Consider the following 27810-nt stretch of genomic DNA (forward strand, 5'->3'; position numbering starts at 1 on the left):
ATGTGTAAGGAGTAGATTATTCAGATGCCACCTCTGCACTTGACAGGTTCCCCAGCGAACCCAGTTAGCACCTTTTAATGACAATTAAACACAGCATGTTATTTGTAATAAGCTTGTTCAGGGATTCGTCAGGCATGTTCGTAATAATAGGAAAGCAGTTCACATTAATTACAGACTTTTGCATCACTGGTAAAAGGCTCAGGGCTCCGGCTGTTGATTTAATTACTCCAGTAATTAAATGAGTCACAGCTCACAAGTGACATTGCAGGCTGTGTTCGACGGGAGCTAGATTATGAAACATTTTGTACGTTAATGGTGGTTTCTTGGTGGGAACCCCCCCTCCCCCCCCCACAGTTTTCAGGTCGTTCAGCTTGAAGCTCATATTCCCCTCGCCATTTTTCTACCTTGCAGGTGTGCAGGTCAGGAACGTTCTGGCCTCATCCCAGCTCACTCAGACTCAGCTAGCCACTGTTTGGTGAGTGTCCACTGAATTCTTCACGGCCGCAGTGGTGCGCTTGGTTTATTTGCCCCTCTTAAATTACGTAGCTCAATCCTTTCAGCATCCACTCTATGCGGGCAGTGTGTGGCTCCACAGGTGAGGACCATATGTCTGTAACCGCAAGGTCGACAGTTCAAGTCCCCGGATTGGCAGTGATTTCTCTGCTGGTCCCCTGAACAACCTCTAATTGCTCCAATTGACCCTGCGCTGATTTCAGAAGCCATCATGATATTTCCAGGGCTGGTTGCTTTTCTTAAGTGGTCTGTTCCTGTTAGCACGCGTCAGGCAGCTGGTGCGACGGCTCGAGGCAGGAGGTCTGTACTTCTGAGTTGTGACTCATGGGATCCTACTGATAATCAACTAATAGGAAGCGTGTCGCAGGTTTTTAATGTGCTGCAATAATCACTGCTTTAAAAAAAAATAAAAAAATTTAAAGGCATTTTGTTTTTTATATGTCTGTCTCTCAAAATACTGCTAAAAAATATATTGTTAGGTGAGAATACATTTTATTATTACAGCTCACCTAACAAACTTCATAGCCTAGCCTAGCATACCTTAAACATGCTTGGAACACTTGCATTAGCCTACAGTTGGACAAAACTCAGGGTAAGTTGTCATTTTTTTGTAGGTTAGTTTGGTTTTTAAATTGGACCCCTCATGGTCTGGGTGAAGTTATGCTGGTCTTCGCCATCTGTGCACCCGGTTCGATTACTGACCTTCCCACATGTTCTCCCAAGGAACCTGGCAGATGTGGACAAGGACGGCCAGCTGACAGGGGAGGAGTTCATCCTGGCTATGCACCTGGTGGACATGGCGAAGGCCGGACAGCCGCTGCCCCTCACGCTTCCCGGGGACCTGGTGCCCCCCTCCGTCAGGTAGACAGCCGCCGCCGGTGGCCAATCGGTGAACCCGGCAGAGCAGTAAATAGAGCTCTGGAAAAAAATTGAGACCACTCTATACTGGAAAAAAAATCTGCTTGTTTAAAGCTGGTTTTGCTGGCAGAAAGGTACGCTGAGCGTCAGGTTGCTTCCAGGTTCTAAGTACGCAAGTGTACAAGAATATGGTGAAACGGGAGACACTGAGAAAGGCCAGAAAGCAGCCAGGTAAAGGGTGGAAACGACTTCCCAATGCTTGAGATGCCCGTTCACTTATCCGACAGTGCCTCATGAATCATGACCTCAAGTGACCTGTACTTGGTGGAAACGTTAAGTGCAGGTGTGAGGTGCACTGCTAGGACAGTTCATAACAGGCTCATAGAAGCAGGGCTGAAGTCCCATAAAGCAAGGAAGAAGCCCTTCATTAATGAGAAGCAGGAAAGAACCAGGCTGCAGTTTGCAAAAGAAAAAAAAACATTATTCACAGATCCATACCCATAAAGGAGAACTGAGTGAAACAAAAATTGGTGCTATGGTCTCTAACTTTTTTCCATAGTTATATGTAATGAATGGGGAAAGGCGGGGGGGTTGAATATGCTGTGTCAGGCCTTGACCCATCTGGAATCACAGGCTAGGAGGCTTTGTTACAGAAAGGGAGAGTGTCCCCATACACTGAGATACTTCGACTGAGCCCAGCTAAGGGACTCCTGATGAGTGAGCACGGGAAGCTGTATGGTGGTTGTTCCTGTGTAGCCTGACTCAGAGTCTCAGGTTCTAGCACCTTCTACCTACACGGAGGCATGTTGTATTTTGCAGAACGGGGAAGCAGGGGGAATTGCTTCCTTTGAATCGCACCATCGTCCCTGAAGAAATTCAAGTTGAACCACCCCAGAAGACAAAGAGTAATGGTAGCATTAGTAGAACGGACAGACGGATTTACACACACACACACACACACACACAAAGACAGGCACCTTCAGCTAGTGAATGTTTTTGGTGACACAAGTGTGTATTAGTGATGTGCCGTTCTTAGTATCTTTACAAAGAATCACCTGATTCACATTGAATTGCAGGAGGTCAAAGGTCACTGCCCCTATTGCCATGGTTACCACGTGTGCGTGTGCATGGCCCTCCTTGCAGTTTCGTTCGAGGACAAGCTAAAGGAGAACTTCCAGCGGGGAAACGCTGAGCTGGAGAGGCGGCGGCAGGTCTTACAGGAGCAGGAGCGGCGCGAGCAAGAGAGGCGGGCCCAGAAGGCCCGGGAGGAGCAGGAGCGGCGTGAGCAGGAGGCGCGGGAGCAGGAGAGGAGGCGGCAACAGGAGCAGGAGCGGCGGCTGGAGAGGCAACGCGAGCTGGAATGGCAGAAGGAGGAAGAGCGCTTAAAGGAGCTGGAACGCAAGGAGGTCAGTCTTTCTAGTATGGAATGCTAGCATTGTACTTGGGGTTAGGCAGTCGCTCTTTGGTCATTGGTCCAGTCCCAGCCAATCACATTTGGGTTTAGCAAATTAATGTTGTTGGCGATTCACCAGCACTGTTGCCTCATACCTTTCAGAGCTGGGGGTTGGAATCCCACCTCCACTCTTTGAGAGTTTCCATGTTCTCCCAGTGTTGTGTGGCCTTCCTCCAAAAACATGCCCTTAGGTGGTCTGGTGCCTTTAAATTCTCTGCAGTGCGAGGTTCTAGTGTAAGTGCATGTTTTGTGCCCTGCGATGGGCTGACATCCCGTCCAGGGTGTACCCCCCCAGCCTGGTGCCCTGTGCTGTCCTGGATAGACTCCAGGCCCCCCTGTGATAATTGGCTGGAAGTTAATAAAACTTCATTATTGTAACCCTGTGTTGGGCAAATACAGCATTATAACTAATTAAACTAGTTTACTGGTGAAACTCCGTTTATGTACATCTCTGAATGGCTGGGAAGGTTTGACAGCATGTATTTGGTTATTGGTTTAGCTTGTGTGTGAACGTGTGCGACCTGTGATTAGCGCGTGTGTGTGTGTGTGTGTGTGTGTGTGTGTGTGTTTGGTCGTGATCATGTGTGTGTCCCTGCAGGCTGCTAAGCAGGAGCTGGAGCGTCAGAGGAAGATGGAGTGGGAGTGGAGGAGGCGACAGGAGCTGCTGAATCAGAGGAACCAAGAACAAGAGGACATCATCAAGCTTAAGGCCAAGAAGAGGAGCTTGGAGCTGGAGCTGGAGGCTGTGGTGAGGACCAGGCCGTCCTGCACCTGTTTGCCCCGACCGACTGCATTCCCCTTCAGGAACGAGGAACAGCCAGCTGTTGAAATCGCACTATCAGAGACGCACGTTTTCCTTTCAGATGTCAATGGTACACATGCTTGTGTCCACAGCGACAATATTCCCGCCCTCAGGACTCATAAGACCACTGTTTAATTTCAGAGAGACAAGCACAAGCAGATCTCTGACCGACTCAGGGACGTCCAGAGCAAGAGGAGCATCCAGAAGGGAGAGCTGGAACTGATCAGTCAGAAGCAGGACAGCTGCCTGCTGGAGGTCAACGCCCTGCAGCGGCAGCTTGAGGTCTGCGGCCTTCCTCCGCTGCCGTCCAAGATCCCAGCAGCTATGGGACGAGCACCAGCTGCAACACTGATAAATAGATTCAACACGGTTCTTTTTCCATGTGATCTGGCGTTATGTCTGCTGTGCGTTATACAACAGCTGTGCCACTCCTGTCTGATTAGCAGTCTTCAGATTTTGGCAACCAAGGGAGAGACTGTTCTTCACACCTTTCCTGGAGAATGTGCAGTTTTTTTGGGGGGGAATTTACTATAAAAGCAATAGATAGATAGGGTGAAGTTTCCAGGGAGGGTTTATTTCAGGATTCTCCAGCTTTCTGAGGGAGTTTGGCCTGTTTTTGTGCAGGAGGGGCAGAGGAAACATTCTCAGCTGATTGTGGAGCAGCAGAGATGCAAGGAGATCCTATGCAACATGGGGCTGAACAGTAGGTCTGGTGAGTCTGATCTCCCTGCTTCTCCCTGCGTTACCTGGCGCCCCCCCCCCCTGCAGTCATTCTTGAAGTACTTAAATGTCATGGTGGCACATGGGTGGTACATGCTTCTTGTGCTTCTAAAATGTAGGTGTACACTACCAGACAAAAGTTTGGATGCACCCACTTGTAATACATCTTTATATTTTAGCTACATTATTCACCTTAGAGTAAAAGGCTTGGAGGCAGTCGACAGTTTTGCTTCGATGACAGCAATGCAGAATCTTGGCGTTCTTTCAGCCAGCTTTCAGATGTAACCCCCCCTGGAAGGCTTTTCCAGCAGTACAGGAGTTTCCAGAAGTTCTGGGCACAAGTCGGCTACCAACTCATCTCGGCTCTGTAGGGTTTGGGTGGAGTGGGGGATTGTGGGGGCCAGGTTATCTGTCACAGCCCTCCCTCTCACATGTCAACAAGAAAATACTTACCATATAACCTCGAGGTGCACTTAGGGTTGTTAATGTAAGGGCCCCCTGCTGATACAGCGCGTTGCTGCACCCTCCACACGAACCACCTCAGGGATGAGAACCTGAGTGTAGTCGTGCAGCGGGTGACACCTCAGCATCACACTAGTCCGAATGGAATGGAACAGTGTACATTTTTTTCCGGTGGCTGGAGTGCCAACCCTGCCACCAACCCCCTTGCAGTTTTCCCTGCAAGTTGGAGGACTTCCTTGCAGGGCTTAGATGTAGATTGTCAGTCCCAGGATGAAGCAATTGCAGGTGAAGGGTCTTGCTTAGAGGTAGTGTTTCTGTATACAGGTCCGACACTTTCCTCCGTAAAGAGGGGCGTGACTGAGAAGGACATCGTCTGTCGGAAACTCAAGGAGCAGCTGGATGTGCTGGAGAAGGATACCGTGGCAAAACTGTCGGAGATGGACCAGTACAACGTGGACATCAAGGTGAGGAGGCATTACTGGTGGTAGAAAGGCATCAATGTTGTGGCTTGCCTCTAGTTAGCCCAGTGTGCTGTACAGGGGCCAGTAGCATTTGTAAATAGAATAAAGTGGAGAAGTGAAGCCTCAAAACATCCATAATCTATGGCCCAGAATCCCGTGTGTTCTGAATTGGATCTGGTGTCTGTACCTTGTATAGCGAGTGGTGGTTGGCGGTGTGGCTTGGTGCTCTGCGCTAATGGTGGTGCGGGCCCGGTCCCTTCCCACAGGAGCTCCGGGAAAGCCAGACCAAGCAGCAGCAGGTCCTGGACAGACTGCGGCAGGTCAAGGCCGACAAGCTATGTGACCTGCAGCGGAGGCGAGAACTGGAGTTGGAGAGGAGGAAGAGAGAGGAGGAGGAGGCGGTCAGGTGAGCTAGGCCTCCTGCAAGGCCTGCATGCTCTGTTGTCGTTTTTGCATTTCTGTTGGCTGTCATGGTGCCAGGTTTGGTTTCCCTGCAATGGTGACTGACCTGTCCTAAATCGCTTTTTAATATCACTTTAACACTGTGCTTCCCAAGCTGGTCCTTGGGGATCCAGAGCTCCCTTTTACTTATTTTTTGTTTGTTTTTCTATTTTTAAGTGGGTCAACACATCACCTACATAATGTCAGAACATGTCAGATGGCTAAGAGCAATTTTAATGTCAATTACAGACCCAGTGTGACAAAGTTCAGTTAAAGCATTAAATTTGAATGGATGACGTGACCTTGATGGTTTGTTTAAAGAAAATATAGCTGCATCACGTGATTGAAGGGCCATGATGTGGTGCTGGGCCAAATTCAGCTTCAATGTGATGCATCATGTCATTCACAGGCAAGCCAAGCTGGAGAAAGAGCGGCAGTGGCGTGTGAAGTTGGAGCGGGAGGAGGAGGAGCGGCGGAGGAGGATCCAGGAGGAGCGGGAGGCCAAGCTGAAGGAGGAGGAAGAACGTGAGCGTGAACTCCGGGCCAAACTGCGCGCCGCTCAGGAGCAGGCTGAGCGGAACCGCCGGGCCGCTGGAGAGGAGGAGGCAGGAGGAAGCCCAGAAGAGGGAGGAGGAGAAGAGGATAGAGGAGGAGAGGCGGCGAGAGGAACATAAAAGGGCGGAGGAGGAGAGGAGGCAGAAGGAAGAGGAGAGGAGGCGGCAAGAGGAGGAGCGGAGAAAGGTGGAGGCAGAGAGAAGGAAGCTAGAGCTGGAGAGGAAAAGACTGGAAGAAGAGAAAAAGAGATTTGAGGAAGAGAGGAGGAGGCAGGAGGAAGAGAGAAGGAGGCAAGAGGAAGAGAACAGAAGGAAGAAGGAGGAGGAGCAGGAGCTGGAGAGGGAGGAGGAGGAGAGAAGACGTCAGCGGGCTCAGATAGCTGCTGTCAGGGATGCAGAGGAGCGGAGGAGACAGGAAGAGGAGCAGAGGAGACAGGAAGAGGAGCGGAGGAGACAGGAGGAGGAGCGGAGGAGGCTGGAAGAGGAGAAGAAGAGACAGGAAGAGGAGAGACGGCGAGAGGAGGACAGGAGGAGAAAGCAACAGGAGGAGGAGGCCGTGGCCAGACAGCGGGAGGAAGAGGCCCGGCAGCAAAAGCAGCAGCAGCAGCACAATTTAGGCAAGACAGACATTCATGAGAAGCTGTCGGCCCTGATCAGGGGCCTAGAGGAGCGAAAAGGTAAGGATTATGGCCTCGATGCAGCCCCCTTCGGGAGGTGTGGAAACGCAGTGACAAATCACAATCTCAGACACGTAAAGCTACCATTAGCGGTGGGGTTTGTACAGTTTCTTCATCAGCCTCCAAATGCAAGTGTCCCATCAGCAGACCCGAGGTGTCGTGTGCTGGTTCAATAGCTGCAGTGCGTCATTAGTGACACAGCGTTCTGAAGAACAGTCACACAAGGAGGTGACTGACTCACTGTCGTTGCAGGGAATTTGAGACCCGTCAAGTCAACGCACAGGAAATCGGCCTCCCTGACAACCTACAGAGCCCTGTACCCCTTCACAGCACGGAACGCGGACGAGCTCACCTTTGACACGGACAGCTTGATTGAGGTATACAGAGTGCACCCCCATATGTTAATCTGTTTGTACCATAAATTAAATGTGCTGAATCATTGCCCTGGTGCCTGATTAGCTCTTTTTTTCTGAATCCTTTTCGGGTGTTTTACAGTTAGATCTAGAATCCTTTTGTTCACCATAAAGTGCAACAAGGAGCAGTTTTTTGGGGGGGGGAGGACAGAGGGGTACAAGTGCCCCTGTGACAAAATAAATAAACATGTAGACATATTTAATTTATTAATGGCACATTTCTCCTTTCATATGTTTTAGGGTGTTTTCTGGCCAGTCGTGACCTGGTTTTGGATAGTACGCCCATGTGTGTCATGTGGTAGCCCTTAACCAATCGCCTTGAGTCCGCAGGTGGACGAGAAGACGGAAGGCGAGCAGGGCTGGCTGTATGGCAGCTACCAGGGCAAGATGGGCTGGTTCCCTGAGAGCTACGTCGAGAAGCACAGCCAACCGGAATCTGCGGCCAGCACCAAGCAGGCTCTGATGCCCACAACTGCATCTACCTCAGTCTCTGCAAGGTAATGTTGCCCCTTGGTGTCCAGCATCTAAACTGGTCCTGTGTCATATCTGAATGCTTATGTGGGTCTCACTGACCGTTTTCTCCTGGTCTGTCCCTACTTCAGCAAGGCGGAGGCTAATTCCAGTACCTTCCCAGCAGGACAGAGCACTCCTGGGGGGGCAGGGCAGAACTCTGCCTTCACTCCCACCCACCCTCCAGGCTCTGCCTCTATGGAGTATGGACAGGTAGTTATCCTGGGAGCGCCCCCTACCTGAAGAATACCGTAACTGTCTCGAGTGAGAATTCAGAACTGGCCCCACCCGATCGGTCGTGTTCTTTTTCTGTATTTCCACTGCATGCCTATGCGTATTTATGTGCCAGTGAGTCTGTGGCCTGTTTGCATGGCTGCATCTGAACCATGTCTGTTCAGAAGCCTTCAACTGCTTCTGCGACTGTCTTGCACGTTACTGCAGTATTTTGTTCTGTACTATGCTTTTTCTTTATTTATATATAACAATCAGAAGCAGGTTTGCTGTTTCTGGGGACCCATTTAAAAAGCCACTTTGGGGCCCCTCCACAAGGTGGTGACTTTGTGGCCAGCAAGGGGCCCCCAACACAAATGCATGATTTTATCGCCATAAACAAGTCAACTATGTTTGCTAATAGTGTAGTTTGTATATATGTTGTTTTTTTGGTCATATTTGTGCATGTGTTTGCACATATATAACAATACACTGAGATGTACCATGTATGCACGAGAGTGTTAACTTTCTAGGTATATTCATAAGTTGGTAAACTTTCATGTTAACATTTATCAAAATGTCCATTTTTGGGGGGATTTTTAAGGTAGTTTCAAGTACGTCTAGATCAGATCTTGTTTCCTGAGTGGTGTCCCGGCTGACAGACATGTTTTCTGCGTTGTCAGGTGGCAAGTGGCCTCCAGGTGCAAGCGCTGTGCTCCTGGACGGCCAAGACGGACAACCACCTGAACTTCTCCAAGGATGACATCATCACGGTGCTGGAGCAGCAGGAAAACTGGTGGCTGGGGGAGCTGAATGGGGTGCAGGGCTGAGCCGGAATGAGTAAGTGACACTCTTGGCGGTTCCTCGGGAGGTTCCAGAAGGGTTCTGGTTCTGCTCAGACCAAAGCCTGTCAGCTACCTGGAGACTGGTGGTCATTTACTGAGCCATTTCCTTATTCTAATTCCATATTTCTACGTATTTATTACTGAAGTGGTATTTGATTTGCATTTTTCGGGGCAGGCATCTAGGAGTGATTTTAAATAATCCCTGCCTTTTCTTTGTGACATGTTTGAGAAAATGTGCTAGATTTAGTATGGTAAATTTGGTTTGACTGATTGACTCAACACTTATGAATGCTATTGTGATGTTTTTGTGCTTATATTATTGGTTGAGATAAGCGAGATCAATTTGTAAGGGATTTTTTTCTTTTTCTATTGAAAAATGCGTATGAGCAGAATCGCCGATCCATTTTTTTTCACTTTATTTTGCCAGACCCCTATATTCTTCTGTGGATGAGTTCAATAACCCTGACAATACTCTACAAGAAGGTAAGTTTCTTTTCCAGGGAAGAATTTGAATGAAAAGAAGTTAAATTAAGCTAAGCAGAAGCGCATTTTGCATACATTGTGTCTTTCTTTGATACCCAACATTCCATTTTAGCCAGTCACTACTCTTCACTTTGTTTGGCCATCTGTAATCTAGCATATTGTCATCTTGACTTCTCTTGCGTACCTTTTAATCATCTTGATATTAATGGTATTGCTGCTAGCATGTCAGAAGTAACCTTGAAACAGGGTCTGGTGTGAGAGGCCATTGTCGAAAAGGAGAAAGCCGGATTTTGTCACTGGCTGTTGACCGTTGATTTTCTGTCTAATCAGAAGGCAGGTTTTGTGGCAGTTAAAAATCATTTGGCCATTCTGTCTCTCATCCAATCAGAGTATGTAGCCTTATATACCTATGAAAGCCCAGAGTCAGGAGACCTCACTTTCAACGAAGGAGACACCGTCGTTGTGACGGAAAGAGAAGGGGACTGGTGGAAAGGGTACATCGGAGACAGGAGTGGAGTCTTCCCCTCCAACTACGTAACGCCAAAGGAATCTGAAGTAAATTGTCATGAACGACTTTTCTCAGAGATACTTAAACTGCAGAGTTTATTGTCTATAAATAATAAATCATGACAGGCTAACTTTTGCTACTCTGTGTCTGTCTACAGACATATAGCACCACTGGAAAGTCAGGTGGAGTCGGCAAAAAGCCAGGTAAGGATGCGGGATCCCACAGTCACCACTCAGTAAAGAGCCAAGAAATTCACTGGCAGCCACCACACACCTTTATCTTTGCCTTTCCGTTGATGCTGGTGCATCTGCAGCTAGGCTGTGTCCTGTATACAGATGAAACACAGCTGTGTTCAATAGTCTTTGCGAGTGCCGACTGTTGCGAAGCTCTATCTACCTTGAACACGTGTGCTTGTTTGCGTTCGCATTCATTTGTGAATGTGTATGACAGAGGTTGCCCAAGTGACGACTGCGTACACGGCCACCGGAGCGGAGCAGCTGAGCCTGGCCCCGGGACAGCTTATCCTCATCCAGGGCAAGAACCCATCTGGGTGGTGGCAAGGGGTTCTGCAGGTCTGTGGACCCGTGTTGTCATGATAGTGACGTTAATCAAATGTGGAGGCCGCCCATAATGAGGTCTAATCCTGGGCTGTTTTTGGGAGGAGGCATTGAAGTTGAGTTGCGGGTCTCTCTCAGGTCAGATGCATTTGTCCTAAATTAGGTTGGCATGTATGTCCTGATGAGGAACCTCTTGTCTTGTATCTGTCCAGGCTAGGGGTAAAAAACGCCAGAACGGATGGTTCCCCGCCTCCCACGTCAAGCTCTTGGGCCCCACCAGTGGGAAGTCCACACCAGCTCCAGTTCCAAGTAAGATCAACAGCATCACATGCCAAGATCTGCGATGATCTCCGTCTGCATCTTCCGTAACAGCCTTTCCTACATGTTGGCTGTTCCTTCAGTTTGCCAGGTCATCACCATGTACGACTACAAGGCGGGCAACGAGGATGAGATGAGCTTCTCCAAAAGTCAACTGATCAATGTGCTGAACAAGGACGATGCTGATTGGTGGAAAGGGGAGCTGAATGGCGTCGTCGGCTTGTTCCCCACCAATTACGTCAAGATGACCACGGAGTCCGATCCCAGTCAACAATGTAAGTTTAATTTTTTTCCCCCCCCAAGTAATATTTGTTTGTCTTGTTGATAGTTGCAAATGTCTTAAGATACAAAGTTTGCAGCCTAGTGTTTCATGCTGTTGGCAATAAATGAGAGAGCGGTAGTTCCAAAATCTAAGGTGGAAAGTGACCTTCGGGTAAAAGTTGACCCACGTTACAGTGCCCACCTGCATTGTATGGGTCTCTCAAAGGGCTGTTCTCCTGCTGACTGCAGCTCTACCAAGGCTACGGTTTGGCTTCCTGCTTGGGTCTGACTTTCTGAACAGAAATGGTTTGTGTCCAAAGATGAATCGAGAGAGTTTGCAGTAGCTGTGTGCTGCAGGGGAAACCTAAACACAGATAAGAAATGATTCATTGGTGACCTCATGGGAGGCCTGGTGATGTGAAGTAGGGCAGTTTGAAAGATACTACCTGGTATTGGCAAATGTCTTCATAAAAAACCATGATGAGAGGGTCGATGAGTTTCCACATCATGGCGTGCATACTCTCTCTTCTGCCATCCGCCTATTAGGACTGGGTTTCTTCTCAGAGTTGTGCTTCAGAGAAGCACTCCTCTCCTTCCATCCATCCGTCCACCCTCCTTACACTCTTCTCCTGCCATCTTTCCCTTCTTTCCCCCCCACCTTTCCCTCCATCTTTCCCTCTATCTGTGTTGTTCTTGTAGGACGGCATCGTTGCCTCTTCCTCCACAGCTTCTCAGAGCTGTTCAGATACCCTTTAGGTGCTCCATATCAGTCAATGCTTCCTCGCTGGATAGGGCCTGCCTTCTCATCAAATTCACTTTCTTTTACTTCTGCTTTAATATTATTATTATTATTATTATTTAAATTTTTTTCCTCATGTGTTGAAGCAGGTCCCACACACCTACCAGTCCAACAGCAAGTGCCCCCCTCTGTAATTTTTATATTCATGTTTTTAGTCTTTAAAATTGTTCTTGCTTATGATGCAAAGCAATTACAATGCCAGTGATAGATGCTGATGCCATATTTAAAGTATAAAGCATATCATTTAAACAGCTTTTTGGGAGAGCGTGAAGGTATGTAGAGTCATAGTCATTAACTATTTAAAACATATTTTTCTTTCAAAAATGGCTTTTTACCCTAAGTGCAATTGAGTATCCTAACTTTTTTTTGTTTGTTTGTTAAAACGTCTCTCACTGACAGTTATATCTGAATGTTACTGCGCAGATGGAAAATCTGGGATAATCTGTGCAGGCAACGGTGCGTTTACGCTTAGCTTGTAGTTCAGTTATGGGCTACGTACCGTTGGGTAATTGCATAAGTGTGTGTGCGTGTGTTCACAGTATGAATTCACATGTACACAGACACATGCTTTCCATTGGTAGGTTTTTTTTGCCAACCCCATGAGTGCAAACCTAACCCTAACCCTAACCCTAACCCTAACCCTAACCCTGCTAACCCTAACCCTAACCCTAATCCTCTCCCTCTACGAAATCCCATGGCTTTAGCTATAGTACTGTGCTCAGTGCTGGTCAACCCATTAGGTGACATAGGCAGCCACCTGGGGTGCCATCTTTTGGTGAGGCGCTGCCTTAGCCAGCCAATATCACTTTGTCGCAGACAGGGGGCCCTGGTGGTGTAGCTTGCCTACGGCGACACATGAGCTTCAACGATTACTGGCTGTTTACGTACTTCTTTAAGTACTGTGTTTTGCCTATGGGTATAGTGTGTAGAATATTCGTCATACATACCTAGACTAAGGGGAAACCTTTGTTGCCTTACATGTAGTTGTGTATTTTGAGGGTGTTATTTGTTATAATGTATGGAGTGGAAGGGTATTCAAGCAGGCAGTCATACACTGGTTGCAGCCTTCATCTTTTCCCTATGTGGGGGTCGGTGAGCCATTCGAGGGTCAAAGTTCTGGGTCCTTGCTTCACTGTTTGCTGTTTTTTCCGAACACTCGCGGCGGGCTTTGGTGGACTTTGGTTTGCCCTGTTAGTGCCCCGGTGCAGTGTCTGCCGCTTTCCCGCCTGAGGGGGTTTGGACCAGGATGCTGTGAGTTTTCAGCTGATCTGCCATAATACTGGAAATGTTTTAGAATATATTTTTTTTTGCTTTAAGTGACCTTAGGGAGGTAACGTCAATGTAAATGCCCCCCCCCCCCCACCAAGATGGAGTGGTTAATTCAGGTAATTATATGCATAACCTTTAACGAAACAAGGCCTGCTGGTGTTTAACAGTACATGTTTTGCGGTTTCTGGGTTCTAACAAGTTTAAAAACTAGTTATAACTAAGATACATGTCTTTATTTAATAATAATTGATACTTTATTGAGCCCTATGGGGAAATTCTCTTTACGCCACCCCCAGTTTGCTTTCTGTAAGTGACAGCAAGCTGGCCGCAAAGGGTAGCCACCCATAGCAGCATCCAGGGAGCTGGGGGTTAAGGGCCTTGCTGAAGGACCCGCAGATGTACTGAGGCTGGGCGAAAAACGAGGCTTTAGCCCACTGAGCCTCACACTTTGCTTTTTCATGCAACTTAAAATGAAAATCTGCCTTGCAGTTAGATACCATTGATTATTTGGTTATTGATAAAATTCAGATGTTAGATGGGCTAATTCTTTTTTTGGTCACTAAGGTTTAGACTCTGAAGATTATCCTTCTGCATGGTGCCTGCTGACTATTTGGTCCATGCCAGTGTAACTATTAGCCAGAGGTAAATTCATGTGTTGACAATGTCCTTGGAACAAATGCTAAAGAATCGTATTACTCGGTTAAGGATAAAAATGGCAGATTTGGTGGTTTATAAAGTGTGGTCTTTTGCTCTCACATCAGGGTGAAACTCTCTGTGCCTCAGTGTTCAAGAAATCATCACTGCTGCGGCACTTTGTAGTAAAACTACAAGCATTTTGAATGTAACCTGGTTTGCCCAGATTTTACTCTTAGTTGTATTGACTTATTTTATTTTATATGAAAGTGCAGTTTAATGAAAAAAAAATGGATGACTGTGATATTGTGTGCTCAGTCTACAATATGTGTGATTACTTGCAGTAAGGCATAGAAATGTCTGAATAAGGTATTTAACAGCTGAAAAATATCCTCTACTTGGAAAACATTTTGCAAGCAATTAAAGGTTTGCTCTGTTTATGCAAATTTGCAATCTGTTTATGCTGCTGGCAAGAGAGATGCATTTTGAATGAATCCCTTGCATTAATTGTTAAACAGTCTATGCAGTTTGAGGTTTCATTTGGCCCCACTGGGAATTTACCCACAGTGCATTGGCAGTAGTCAAGTCAGTTTGTCTGTGTTAAAGTTCCCAAGCTGTGTTACTTTGAAAATGTGCCTCAAATTATACATATGTACATTTATCGTGAAAATAAAGGATTTGCTTAAAAAGCACCTGCTTTTTTTTGGCAAGTCATTGTCTTACACAAGGATGGTGTGAGGTTTGGTTATTAGCGTCTAATATATATATATATCCAGGACCAGGTTATTCAAGAAGCTAAGCACTAGGATGGTTACAGTCCCAGGCAAAATGGGTTCGAGAGAGGAAACCTGGCTGCGGTTTTTAAGGCTTGGGGATGAGGCTCATGCAAAAAGGCGTATTGAAAGTTACCCAATGGAGTTTCAGCGTCTGCGCGCATCTGAATTTTCAGCAAAAGGTAAGACGGACGGGAGGGTTGTTCTCGCGCAGTGACTTAGCGACAGCTCCGGGTAGCGGCTTCTCAAGCCAGTGGTTTAGCCACATGTTTGGGGCCACGCAAGACAGCTGCTGACCGCGGCTGCCCCCCCCCCCCACTCCCACCCCCACCCCCGTCATCCCCGACCCTGCAGGGTGTGCTGACCTGACCAGCCTGGACACCATGAGTCCGCAGGAGAGGAAGCGACAGGGTTACATCCACGAGCTCATTGAGACGGAGGAGCGATACATGGCTGACCTTCAGCTGGTCCTGGAGGTATGATCTGCAGTGGGGCCCCCGTGAGGTCTTTGCACTTCAGTCTGCTTTAAGCATTTGCAGTTTTGAGTTTTTATATTCTTGTCATGGATCTCATGTATAGGGCTTTGAGTGTAGGTTTTTGTGCCAGAACATGTTTAACTTATTTTCCCTAACATTTTGTTATCCCTCTTAACCTTTACTAACCCTTTCCAACTTTGCCCGTCTCTCATTTTTTTTTCTCCAGGTGTTTTACAAGCCCATGTCTGAGTCGGGACGCCTGACAGATGTTGAAATGGCCATGATCTTCGTCAACTGGAAGGACCTGATTATGTCCAACACCAAACTTCACAAGTGTGTCTTTCCACAAGCTTGTTTCTTCTTGGTAGCTGAAATTCTTGGGAATGAAACGTGATCCGATGCTGCCACCTTGCTCTAGGAATACGAACTGCGAGTATCGTGTCCCACAACAGCAAATGTCATAGGCAGAGTGAAGTCCCAGAAATAGAGAAGTGCCAGGAAAAGGAATTATCTATGCAGTCGATGGATAATAACAAAACAGGCTGCACAGTTTTTGCACTTAAAGATCATGGAAACTGGAATGTTTGTTGAGAATGGCACTGGCCAGCATTCTGTTTTTGAAACTCACCTGAACTTTTACGAAGAAATTGCTTGGTACTGGACTTGGCGGCCTTTGCGGTTTTGGTGATTGTGTTTGTGAATGGCAGGGCACTGAGGGTGAGGAAGAAAACGGGTGGCGAGAAGATGCCGGTGCAGATGATTGGGGACATCCTGGCCTCGGAGCTCTCGCACATGCAGGCCTACATCCGCTTCTGCAGCTGCCAGCTTAACGGTGCAGCCCTGCTGCAACAAAAGACTGACAAGGAACCCGAGTTCAAGGACTTCCTCAAGGTGAGGAATGGTGGGCAGCAGCCCTGGAACAAATGGGAGGGGTAGATAGTTCATTGTTAAAGGCTGTTCCAGAGCGATCGGTAAGCGGGAGAATTGCAGCCGTCCAAATGTCCTCAGTGAAAAAGCGGTAGCGGGTTAAATGGATGTTGAACTGTTCTTTATTTTCTTCTGAAATGAATTACAAAGATATCTTGCGGGCCAATACTATGTTCTATGAGACCTCTGGACTCAACTCTTCTAAAGCACCTAGACTGAAATTTAGAGTGGTGCTTTAGATAAGGACGTAGGCTAGGGTTTCTGACTCCTAAGTGTGTGTGTGTCTCTCTCTCAGAAAATCGCTACAGATCACCGGTGTAAAGGTATGCCACTGTCCAGCTTCCTGCTGAAGCCTATGCAGAGAATCACCCGCTATCCACTCATCATAAAGAACGTAAGTCCTGCACATTGTCACCCGTGGTCCCTCCTTCAGTGTGCGATGTGGGAGGCATGACGAATTAGCCTCATCCAATTTGCCTTGGATTTAGCTCAATTTGGGTTGCTGCTACGTATGACTTTGCCCTGCCAAAGATGCAGTTCGTGTCAATTCCTTTGGGGACCAAATGATAATGGTTGTGACCATCATCATGGTCAGCAAATACAAGAAAGAATGTGCTGTTTTGCTGGAGTTAAATACCAATGAAATGCAAAAACTTCAGGCAGAAGAGTGAGTGTTGGGGAAAGCGCCCGGCGTTTCCACCCCAACTCCACATTTACGAGACACACACAGGTTACAGTTTTACTTGCAAGGGTACCCACACTCTCTGCAATGCAAACTACAGCAGAATGTGTTACAAAGGGTGGTTCCCCTTGGCTTCTTTATTTATAGTCAATGGGGGGTGCAAGAGAGGGAAGTGAGATTCTTATCTAAGTAGGCAGCTGTTAACCACCTACTTAGAGTACAATAGCTAAGAGTATGTGGCTAGAAGATAAGAAATAACGTATACATATATATTTACACTCATTGCTGATCATACAGAATTGATTAACAACTGTTTCTTCAACCTAACAGTCCCTCCTGTTTATCATGACAGTATGATCAGAAGCATCAACATTGTAGAAGTTGCAAAAGCACTTTAGGTACAACCTTCATTTAGACCACATTGTCATTATCCTGGAAAACATTTAATTCCGTTTCTTCAGGTCCGAGCCCTGCACGGGTGCTTTCGGCTCGGCCGTCATTATGAATTATATGTCTTCTTCATCGCCATCGCTGGAAACAGGCTCTGTCTCTATAGTTTGGGTAAGGGAGAGAAACATTGTACTGCGTGTCCGAAAAGCAGCATTAAGAGCTTGATTAATAAACATTTTCAAACATGGTATAACAGTAATAAAACAACAGAAAAATAAAATGAAAAACAAAAGAAGAGGTAGGCATGTTTTCATCAGTATTGACCACCATGTTCCTGTAATAAACCAGTCTAACCAGGATGAGGAGGACTGCGGTCGACTGTCCATGGTCATCACTTTTTGTAAGTTTCGGAGGCGGTCTAAGGCAGATGTCATATTGGGTGAGTGCACATTGTCAGGAATGTAAGTGCAGCACGTTTGGTTCAGGAGGACACATACTCCTCCTTGTGCGGCTGTCAGTAGGTCTAATGCCATACGATTCTGGATTACCATCTGTCTGGTTATGTCTAATTGTTCATTTTGTTTTTGGTTAATCAGTATCGAATCATTCATAAATAGACCTAGTCTATAATTTAGAGTTTCTACGCGTAGCATGAGTTTTCCAATTCCTAGCCCAGGGAACAGGGCCAGCATAACTTTACTGCCTGTTCCCCACAATTTATGTTCAGCGGGCACGTCGGTTCCCCACACACTATCATGGGGTTGTATTGATATCGAACGCCTTCTCCTGCTTCTGAAGAAAGTTTTACTTTCCTGTGCTATCAGGAAGGTGTGATCTGAAACAAAAATAAGAGCGCACACTCCAAACCAGTTCGGTGGTAAGACAAAGTATGCACGAGGTCCACACAACCATGCTACTCCGTCCACCCAATATGTTCCATTACTGGGGCGAAGCATCGAAATTGGAGATCCATACATGCTGTCTACATATGTTAGGTTACAGTTCGTGGTGTTTCCTCCTATCCATCGCGTACCATTATCTTGCTTAAAACAAATGGCATGCTGATATGTCAGTGGGTCTCGGTCCATCAAGACAGAAAAAGGAAGTGAGACATTAGTTTTAGCAACAGCGAAGTCTACCCAGAAATCCTGTATACAGGTACCATTTTGAAACCCAACGTCATCTGGGTAGTTTCCTGTAGCCTCCTGATACTTAATTCGGACCACTGTCATTCTATTAGTCCCAGGTATAGTTATGTTCACATCTTCCCCTGCTAGCGAAAATATAAGGGAAAGACGGCTCTGGTATCCTATTCCTGCGAAAGAAGCAGCGCACTTGGCTTGGGATATGTTCATAGCTTTACCATACACCGTAGGTCCTTCACTATGAGTGGGCATTACTGAACAAACATAGCAATTTGTCACATTTTTCGCTGTTACAGTATCATGTACATATCGGTTACCAGTAGTTTTGCATAAATGGATGTGAGTGGTCAGCGGGCAACGGGCGTAGATGGAAGTCATCATGGGTCCATCGCCGTAGGTGCTGTAATGGAGCTGGTGAGAGCCAGGACAACCATACAAGTCCTACAACAAGAATGACCCCTAGAGTCACTTTACCACATCCCCACCCTATCAGGGCCATCCTAAATAGAGTGCAGCTCAGTTGTTTTCTTCACCGGGTTGAGACAACAGCACCCTATTGGTTACTGTGCCTTTGTAGCGGACTTCCACTGCTACTCTGTTGCTGAGGCCTCTGATAAGGGCTTGATGGGTTTACAGTGACTTTTGTGTATCCAGGAAGGTCGTTCTGCGATCTTTACTGCTGTTGGTGTTGTGAGGAGGACTTGATAAGGACCGTCCCACCGAGGTGTGCTCCAATCTTTCCGCAACAGGACCTTGACCAGGACCCAATCTCCCGGCTGCAAGTTATCCTGTTGAGTAGAAACAGAATTTACCGGCAGACTACTGGGGCTATGTTTTTGTTGTGATGTTAGTAGTTTACGCATCCAATCAGCCAGCGTATTTTCTCGGTCTGCTTTTTCTATGTCATTCATTTCAGTTGCTAGGGGAAATGGTCTACCATACACTATTTCAAAAGGTGTTAATCCTGCAGGAGTGGGAGTTATTCTCATCCATAATTTTACTAGAGACAAACATTCTGGCCACGGCCTTTTTGTCTCTTCCATTGTCTTTTTTAGCCTTGTTTTAATAGTGCCGTTGGTCCTTTCCACTAAGCCTGCGCTCTGGGGGTGATACGCACAATGATTCTTAAGCGTAAAACCTAATGCTTGTGAGCAAAGGGACATAGTCTGATTTACAAAATGAGTCCCATTGTCTGATCTTATAATATGAGGTATGCCATAGGTAGGGAAATAATGGCTTACCAAACATTTTGCAACGGTCATTGCATCACAATGCTTTACAGGGTATATTTCTACCCACTTAGAAAAGGTGTCTATAATAACTAGACAGTATTTCTTTCCTTGTGACCAAGATAATTCAATAAAATCCATATGTACAACTTGGGGAACTGGCCACGTTTTGGTCTGATGTTTCCTTGTGCATTGTGTTTACAACAAATTAAGCATGTCCTACAAAATTGTTTTGCATAATCAGAAAAATTTATAGCATAGAAATATTGTTGTATGATATGTACCATCCCTCCTGTTGAGACATGAGTATTTCCATGGCTCACCAAAGCAGCTGTTTTGTATAAATTTTTTGGTAGGATGGGCTTGTCATTCATATAGTAAACTTTCTCTCGTTGTATTGCTCCTCTTTTGATCCAACTTTGTACTTCTATTTTAGGAGCATGAATCTGTGCATCACATAGCACATCGCTATCTATAAAAAGAATGTCTGCCACTGATAAGGTAGGTTGTTTCAGTGCCGCTTCTTTGGCGGTTTTATCTGCAAAACTATTTCCTGCGGTTTCTGCAGAGTCATCAGTCTGGTGTGCTTTGCATTTGCACAGTGCAAAGTGAGTCGGTAAATGCACAACGTCTAATAATCTAAGTAGCAAATTCGTATGAGTAAGAGATGTGCCCTGTGATGTTCTAAAACCTCTATTTTTCCAGACTCTTGCATGGTGATGGACAGCTGCAAACACATATTGACTATCAGTGTAGATAGTAAGTGACTTGTTCTTGAACAGTTCACATGCCCTGATCACAGCATAAAGTTCAGCCGCTTGTGCTGAACAAGTAGAAGGGAGTGCATTGGCTTCTAACACTTCAGTAGATGTAACTACAGCATACCCAACTTTATTTTTTTCCATATCATTTTTTGATGCTGAGCCATCTACATAAACAACTTCTGATCCTGGTATAAAAGTTTGCAGAATATCTGCTCTTGGTTTTGTTTGTTCTTCTATTGTTGCTTTGCAAGAATGTGGCTCCCCATCCTCTGCGGTAGGGAGAAGCGTACTAGGGTTCAATAGGCCACACCGCTGAAGTTCAATGTTACGTTGTGAGAGCAAAAGTGACACTAAGGTAAGATGTCTTGTATGTGTTAAGAATGGAAGCGGTGTCTGCAACAAGATTAGAGACACAGAATGAGGAACTTTAAGTATGAGGGGGTGACAAAGTACCAATTCTGCTGATACCTTTACTGCTTCTGCAGCAGCTGCACAGGCCTGTAAACACTGTGGAAAGCCAGCTGCTACTGCATCTAATCGTTTTGAATAGAATGCTAACGGTCTCTCTTTTGCTCCGAATGGCTGTGTTAATACTGCTTTCATATAACCTTGATTAGCATCTACACATAGGGTGAATGGTTGTTGATAATCTGGTAGAGCAAGGGTCACATTGGTTTGCAACATTCTTTTTAAATTTGTAAAAGCATTTTCTCCGTCCTCAGTCCATTGTATTTTGTCCTTTAGAGTCATCTCCTTCCCGTATATTAAATTTTGCAAAGGTTGAACTAGAAAAGCATAATCTGGTAACCATTCTCTACAATAATTGCATCTGTTGTTTAGTCTGTGGTTTAGGTGCTTCCTGTATAGCTTGTTTCCTTATCTCTAGCAGCGAGCGACCTTTTTGTGAAAGGTTATGCCCTAAATAGACAACTGTCTTTTTGCAGTACTGCAACTTCTGTTTAGAAGCTTTATGTCCAGTATTGTATAAATGCTGAAGCACAGTTAGGGTAGTTTCTTTGCAATGTTGTTCTGAATCTGCTGCTATTAAGATATCATCCACGTATAGTAATACCTGACTATGTGATGGTATTTCACAGGTACTCATAGAGTATCTAAGGGCCATGGTATATACATGTGGGCTTTCAGAAAATCCCTGAGGGAGTCTAGTATATGTATATTTTTTCCCTTTATAGGTAAATCCAAATAAATGTTGAGAATCAGGGTGCAATGGTACTGAGAAAAATGCATTACTAAGATCCACTACTGAGAAGTAGCTTTTATCAGGAGTCAATGAGTTGAGCAATAAGTGTGGGTTAGGCACGTCTGGTGCTGCATGTTGCACTATGTTATTAACAGGTCTTAAATCCTGCACCATGCGCCATTTCCCTGTATGTCCCTTCTGGACTGGAAAGATAGGAGTGTTGCAAGTGGCTTCAGGAGCCTCTCGCAATATTCCTGATGCTAACATGTCTTGCACTACAGGGGCTATACCTTTCTCTGCTTCAGGTTTTAATGGGTATTGCCGGACGGTGTTCTGATTTCACAGTTACTTTGTAAGGTGGGAATCCCTTTACCAGCCCTACATCAGTGGGGGAGGACGACCACAACCCTTCTGGAAGGCGATCTAGATCTGGACATGATCCCTCCTCCAGGGTTGAAAAAATTTGTCAGGTTGGGTCCTTTAAGTGTGTGGTGGGAGTGGTTTGAACTCTCCATCCCAAAGGAAACCGCCACACATTGTGTTTCTCATCATAGCTCCAACAGGAGCCAGATACGGGTTGGTAGTCATTGTAACTGTGCATAGAATCTCGTAAGAACATCTCTACATCTCTCCACTGCATCTGGGGTGGTTTTGAAAGAGATACGTGTGGTGTTCTCTCTCTAAATACAGCTTGTTGCTTGTTAGATAAAATGACTGAGGCTGCTGAAAACCCAGTGGTGGGGTTATACATATATTATACAAGTGTCTTGGAGGGCATGAAACGTTTTGTCATAGACGTAATCTGGTCCAAGGGTGTCTTTGTACCACATAGTGACGTGTAAGGCATCGTCAGGCATGAACTGGGCCTGTCTAGGGGACTGCTTTTCTCTAGTTTTCCGCAATAATTCTCGTGTCTGTGCAGTTCCCCCTAGGTCCAGAGACCAGTAATATTGTGGTGTTGTGGTTCCTTGCACAACATAAGCTTCCTCATTTACGATTGCTTTCATGCCAGTGGCTGTGGCAACCACGCTAATGCCCATTTGTACCATAAGGTCTCGACCTAACAAGTTAACAGGACAAGAAGGGCTTATTAACACCTGTGCTTGACATTCAAGTCCAGTTTCCTTATCTTTTACTGCAACTGGGTTTGTTAACTGATGTCTGTCTGTCTGACCTCCTGCCGTTTTTATATTTATGACTGATGAAGAATATGTGACTCCGGGAGGACTGGAGGTTAGGACAGTCCTACATGCTCCAGTGTCACACAGACATTCATATACTTTGCCGTTTATGACTAACTTCCGACTTGGCAAGGTTTCCCACTGCCTTTCTGCTAATAACTGACACACTGCTTGTAAATCTATTTCCTTATCTAAAAGGTCTTGTAAAGTGACCTCCGTTTCCTTTCTTAAAATCACCTCTGTTTTGCCTCGGATGGTGTCGGTAACAGGGGCCTCCGAGGGGGGTCATTGATCATTGTTTTCAATGGAGTTTGGGTTATATGGTTGTTTCCCTACTCTACAATTCCTAGCTAAGTGTCCAGGTTTCCTGCATGTCCAGCAAATGTTATCTTGCTGAGACGAATTCCTGTAATTGTTTCTGAAAACACCTCTCCCCCTTCCTCGGCCTCTTGACCTTCCTCTGAATCCTCCCCTCCCCGGAGGATTCATTTGCACTAACGCTACTACATCTGAGGCGCTGAATATTGTGTCTGTCTTTTCCTGTTTCTGCGCTCTCTGCGCGTGTTGGGCATATTCTAGTGCTTGTTGGACTGAACCAGTATTCTGATGTACCCAATGTTTGTCAAGATATTTTCGCAATTCGGGCTTTAGGCCTGCGACAAAAGCTCGTTTTAGCTGTTGTTGGTACACTCCTACTGCCTCTTCATCAAATGGGATCCCTGAGTTTCCTCTAAATACAACTCTCATTCTATCCATAAAATCCTCAGGTTCCTCTCCATCTTTTTGTTTACATTGCGCTATTCTGCCATAATCTGCTCGTCTCATAAACACTATCTCTATCCTTCCATGTAATTGTTGCATACTCTGTTTTCTACGTACATCTCTTAACTTACTTTGTTCCAACCATGCATCAGAAAAAACATATTCTTTTTTTCTGTCTTTACCTTCTTTCTTATTGGTAGTCTGTAACATCTCCAGTTTTAAGTTTAGCTTTTATACAAAAGTCTGTGAGCTTTTATATATATCTGGAGTGTGGAGTTTTCCTTCAAACCCATGTTTTTTCCTCCATCTACTTATTTGTCCTGATCCTGGCTTATATCCTTCCATAAACTTCTCATCTCCCTCTAGTTCCATTTGTTTACTTTGATTCTTCCCCATTGTTACCTTTTAATGGATACACTACAAAAAATAAAAAATCCTAAAAGCAAGTATCTGGCATGAGACCTCAGGAGGACACTAACACGGCCTTCTACTGCTCCCTATTAGAGCAGCGGTGTTAGTTTTCAGGGATGAAACCCGTCCTTGATCCTTCAGTCACCAGTATGTTGTTGCTTTTAGGGTGGATCGTGTAGGTTAATCTAAAACCTATAAAAACACATCCACATACATCAATATATATATTTCCAACAACGCCTACTTTCTCTCCCGGTTAATTTCGGCTAACCTCAACCACATGCATGTCTTGGCCACCTACTCACTTAGGTGCCGTATCTCTCACCTGTATAGTGTGCTCTCTGATCCGTCACCGAGGTCCTTCAGACATCACCAGACGTCGAGCGCAGTTCTAACCACCGGCCTGATGACGAATTCACATCACAGGTCTTTCTTGCACCCGACTTCGAGTGGCTGTCGACAGACTTCGGTGTCGCTTCTCTCGGCGTACTGGAGACGTCTTCGGGGTTCCTCGGATCCGGCTCGAAGGACCAAATTCTATGTTGGGGAAAGCGCCCGGCGTTTCCACCCCAACTCCACATTTACGAGACACACACAGGTTACAGTTTTACTTGCAAGGGTACCCACACTCTCTGCAATGCAAACTACAGCAGAATGTGTTACAAAGGGTGGTTCCCCTTGGCTTCTTTATTTATAGTCAATGGGGGGCGCAAGAGAGGGAAGTGAGATTCTTATCTAAGTAGGCAGCTGTTAACCACCTACTTAGAGTACAATAGCTAAGAGTATGTGGCTAGAAGATAAGAAATAACGTATACATATATATTTACACTCATTGCTGATCATACAGAAATGATTAACAACTGTTTCTTCAACCTAACAGTGAGTATGGGTATTGTGAAATGTTGGATGTCAACTGTTACAAAACGTGCTGCACCAGTTTATTTATGGATGGATGGATGGATGGATGGATGGATCTGATTAACATCAAACCGCCAGTAACTTCACTCTACCCTGAACTCCACAGTCCTTGTCCAAAGACAGAGTTCATTCTTAGGCAGGTCCCAGACCTATTTCCAAATCTCCTGCTCCCCAGATTCTCGAGAACACTCCAGAGAATCACTTGGACCATGGACACTTGCGGGAGGCTCTGGACAGGGCCGAGGAGCTCTGTCTGCAGGTCAACGAGGGGGTCCGGGAGAAGGAGAACTCCGACAGGTTAGAGTGGATTCAGAGCCATGTCCAGTGTGAAGGCATCACTGAGGTGAGCACATCTAATGCAACTATATCACGAAGCTCTTGTCTATAGCCTGGGTTTTATATAATCTACAATATTCCCTCCTGAAGTTCTTAACAAATGTTTGTTTACATGCACAGCCTCTAACAAAGTCGTCTACAGAGTTAATCCTACTACAAGTTAGGGTCTGGATTTTTGCAGCTTTCCTACAGTTTACTGGACACTTCCAATTGTTCCATTTCCCTACAGAACTTGATATTCAACTCCTTGACCAACTGCCTGGGTCCCCGAAAGCTGCTACACAGCGGCAAGGTCTATAAAACTAAGAGCAACAAGGAGTTATACACCTTCCTCTTCAATGACTTCCTGCTGCTCACCCAAGCAGTGAAGCAGTTCACCTCATCAGGGACGGATAAGCTCTTCAGTCCCAAGTGCAACATGCAGTTCAAGATGTACAAGAACGTGAGACTCTTTTTCATGCTGGGGAGTAATGGAGGGGGCTAGCAATACCAGACAGTTACATTTACGGCACAAAATCATACATTGCGTTTTAAATGAACTTTTCATATCCATACAATTCGGAGTAGAACTTTCTAGAAAGAGGTGCCATTTCCTTAGTTGTATGTTTAGCCCATTTTTACGGGCTTTCTCTACTGTGTGTACTTCCAATTTAATGCGAGTCTATGACCCGATTTTGGTCTTCTATCCAACCAGCCCGTGTTTCTAAATGAAGTTCTGGTGAAGATGCCCTCCGATCCGTCTAGCGATGAGCCAATCTTCCACATCTCCCACATCGACCGTGTTTATACTCTCAGGACAGAGAACATCAATGAGTGGGGAAGGAAGGGAGTTAGAGAAGAGACTAAGGAGAATTGAACAAGGAAGCTGTGGCTTCAGTCCACAAGGAGGCTCCCTCGGTGTCCTGTTCTGGTAACAAATCAGGTGTTTCTTCTTATTTAATCAATCAGGACTGCCTGGACGCAGAAAATCAAAGCTGCTTCAGAACATTTCATAGAGACTGAGAAGAAGAAGCGAGAGAAAGCTTACCAAGGTGAACTATTTTATTTGCATTTAATCCTTTTCAGTGTCTTAGCATAACCCTTCAGTCCAGTTTGATTATGTAATGGTTTTATTCATCTGTCTACAAAATTGCTTGTCCTTTTCCTATTTAATTTAGTTATATGTATGTGTGTGTGTGTATATTTATGTATCTGTAATATAAAATCCTCTAAGTCACCAGTATATATTCATTACCCTATTCAGTGTTTCAGAACCCTGACCCCATGTTTTAGTCCATGTTGGACGTTTCACAGCCAGAACCTACAAACCCCATGAGCAAGAATTTGTTTCTTCCAACCAGTTGAGCATAGAGAGTCAGTCAAAGGCTACTCAACTGGTTTGTAAAAACAAAATCTTGGTCTGAGTTTGTAGCTGAGCACTGGTTTTTCCTGAATTTGAGTTTCCCTCTTTTACACAGCCTGTCCTTCCAGTGAACACATCCGTTGCAGTTTAAGAACCTACTACTTTCCCTTTTGGTTGCTGTACAGTCTATTTATGCAGACCTTCATTACTGAACCCTTGATAACCCTATCATAGACTGCAGTGCCCCATTAACTACAGTTTTTTTTTCCAGTTGCTGTATCTTATTTCTGCCAATTCCTTGGGAGTTCCTTGCATCTTAACTTCTTTATTATGAATCTTATTTATTGTTCCTTGGTCTTTCGACTCATGCATCACTTGCTGTATGCATTTCCAGCTCGTTCCCTGAAAACCAGTGGCATTGGCCGCCTGCTGGTCACTATTTTGGAGGCCACAGAGCTCAAGCCCTGCAAGCCCAATGGTGAGGGTCAAAGGTCAAGTCCTATCTCCCGAAACTCCAGCCGCTAACCCCCTAATGCCTTGTACCTCATGTATGGCTTGATGGTTGGGTTTAATGGTTTTTTTTGATGGCCTACACCCTCCAGGAAAGAGTAATCCATATTGCGAGGTGACCATGGGGGCACAGTGTTTCACCTCCCGGACAATAAATGACACAATCAACCCCAAGTGGAACTTCAACTGTCAGTTCTTCATTAAGGACCTGTACCAGGATGTTCTATGTGTCACCATCTTCAAGAGGGACCAGTTCTCTCCCGATGGTTAGTCCTTTCTTCAGATGTTTATTTCTCCTCTTTTTACACGTTGACACTTCCTGAAATTCGTCTTGGGAACAGTTCTGATGTTAAATGTGCTGATGTTAAATTTCCCTTAGAAAAATTTGGGTGTCATATTTGAAGTTTCGTCTTGTTTTTTTTTTTTTTAATTTAACTTTTAATTTATTTTTAATTTATTTATTTATTACACGTCATTTTAAGTTTCTCCATGGGGTATCACTGTGGTTTCATGCTTCAGGGTTCTGGTTCCATATCCTCCCCCTGGTTCTGTGTGTGTGAGTTTGAACATTCTCTTTGTATTTGTACGGGTTACTCCTACAGCCCAAGAACACATACAGATGAACTACGTTCTCTACTTTATGCCCTGGTATATTCTGCAGTCTCACTGCAACCCTTCTACTAGATAATTTCTTTTGTGTTTGACCGTTTATTTCTTTCCCCCCCCTATTGCTTAATTTCTTTCATTGTGCCACAATGGCCTGTGTTCTATTACTAGCGTTTGATGGTGGCCGCTTTCATCATGGCTGCTTGTATCATTGTTAGACTTCCTGGGCCGCACTGAAGTTCCTGTGGCCACCATCAAGAAGGAGCTGGAAAACAAGGGAGCAGCGACAAGGCGCCTGCTGCTGCACGAGGTGCCGACAGGCGAGGTGTGGGTGCGCCTGGACCTGCAGCTGTTCGACCAAAAATCTCTCAAATGAGGCGACGCGGATTGGTGCCATGCCATACGCCCCC

General features: G+C 45.6%; 1 pseudogene; it reads left to right on the forward strand.

Annotated features, from left to right (window-relative positions):
* On the forward strand, nt 1-27810 carry LOC125728216 (intersectin-2-like; annotated as a pseudogene).

This window comes from Brienomyrus brachyistius, unplaced genomic scaffold (assembly GCF_023856365.1).
Source record: "Brienomyrus brachyistius isolate T26 unplaced genomic scaffold, BBRACH_0.4 scaffold205, whole genome shotgun sequence".
In the NCBI taxonomy this organism is placed as follows: Eukaryota; Metazoa; Chordata; class Actinopteri; order Osteoglossiformes; family Mormyridae; genus Brienomyrus; species Brienomyrus brachyistius.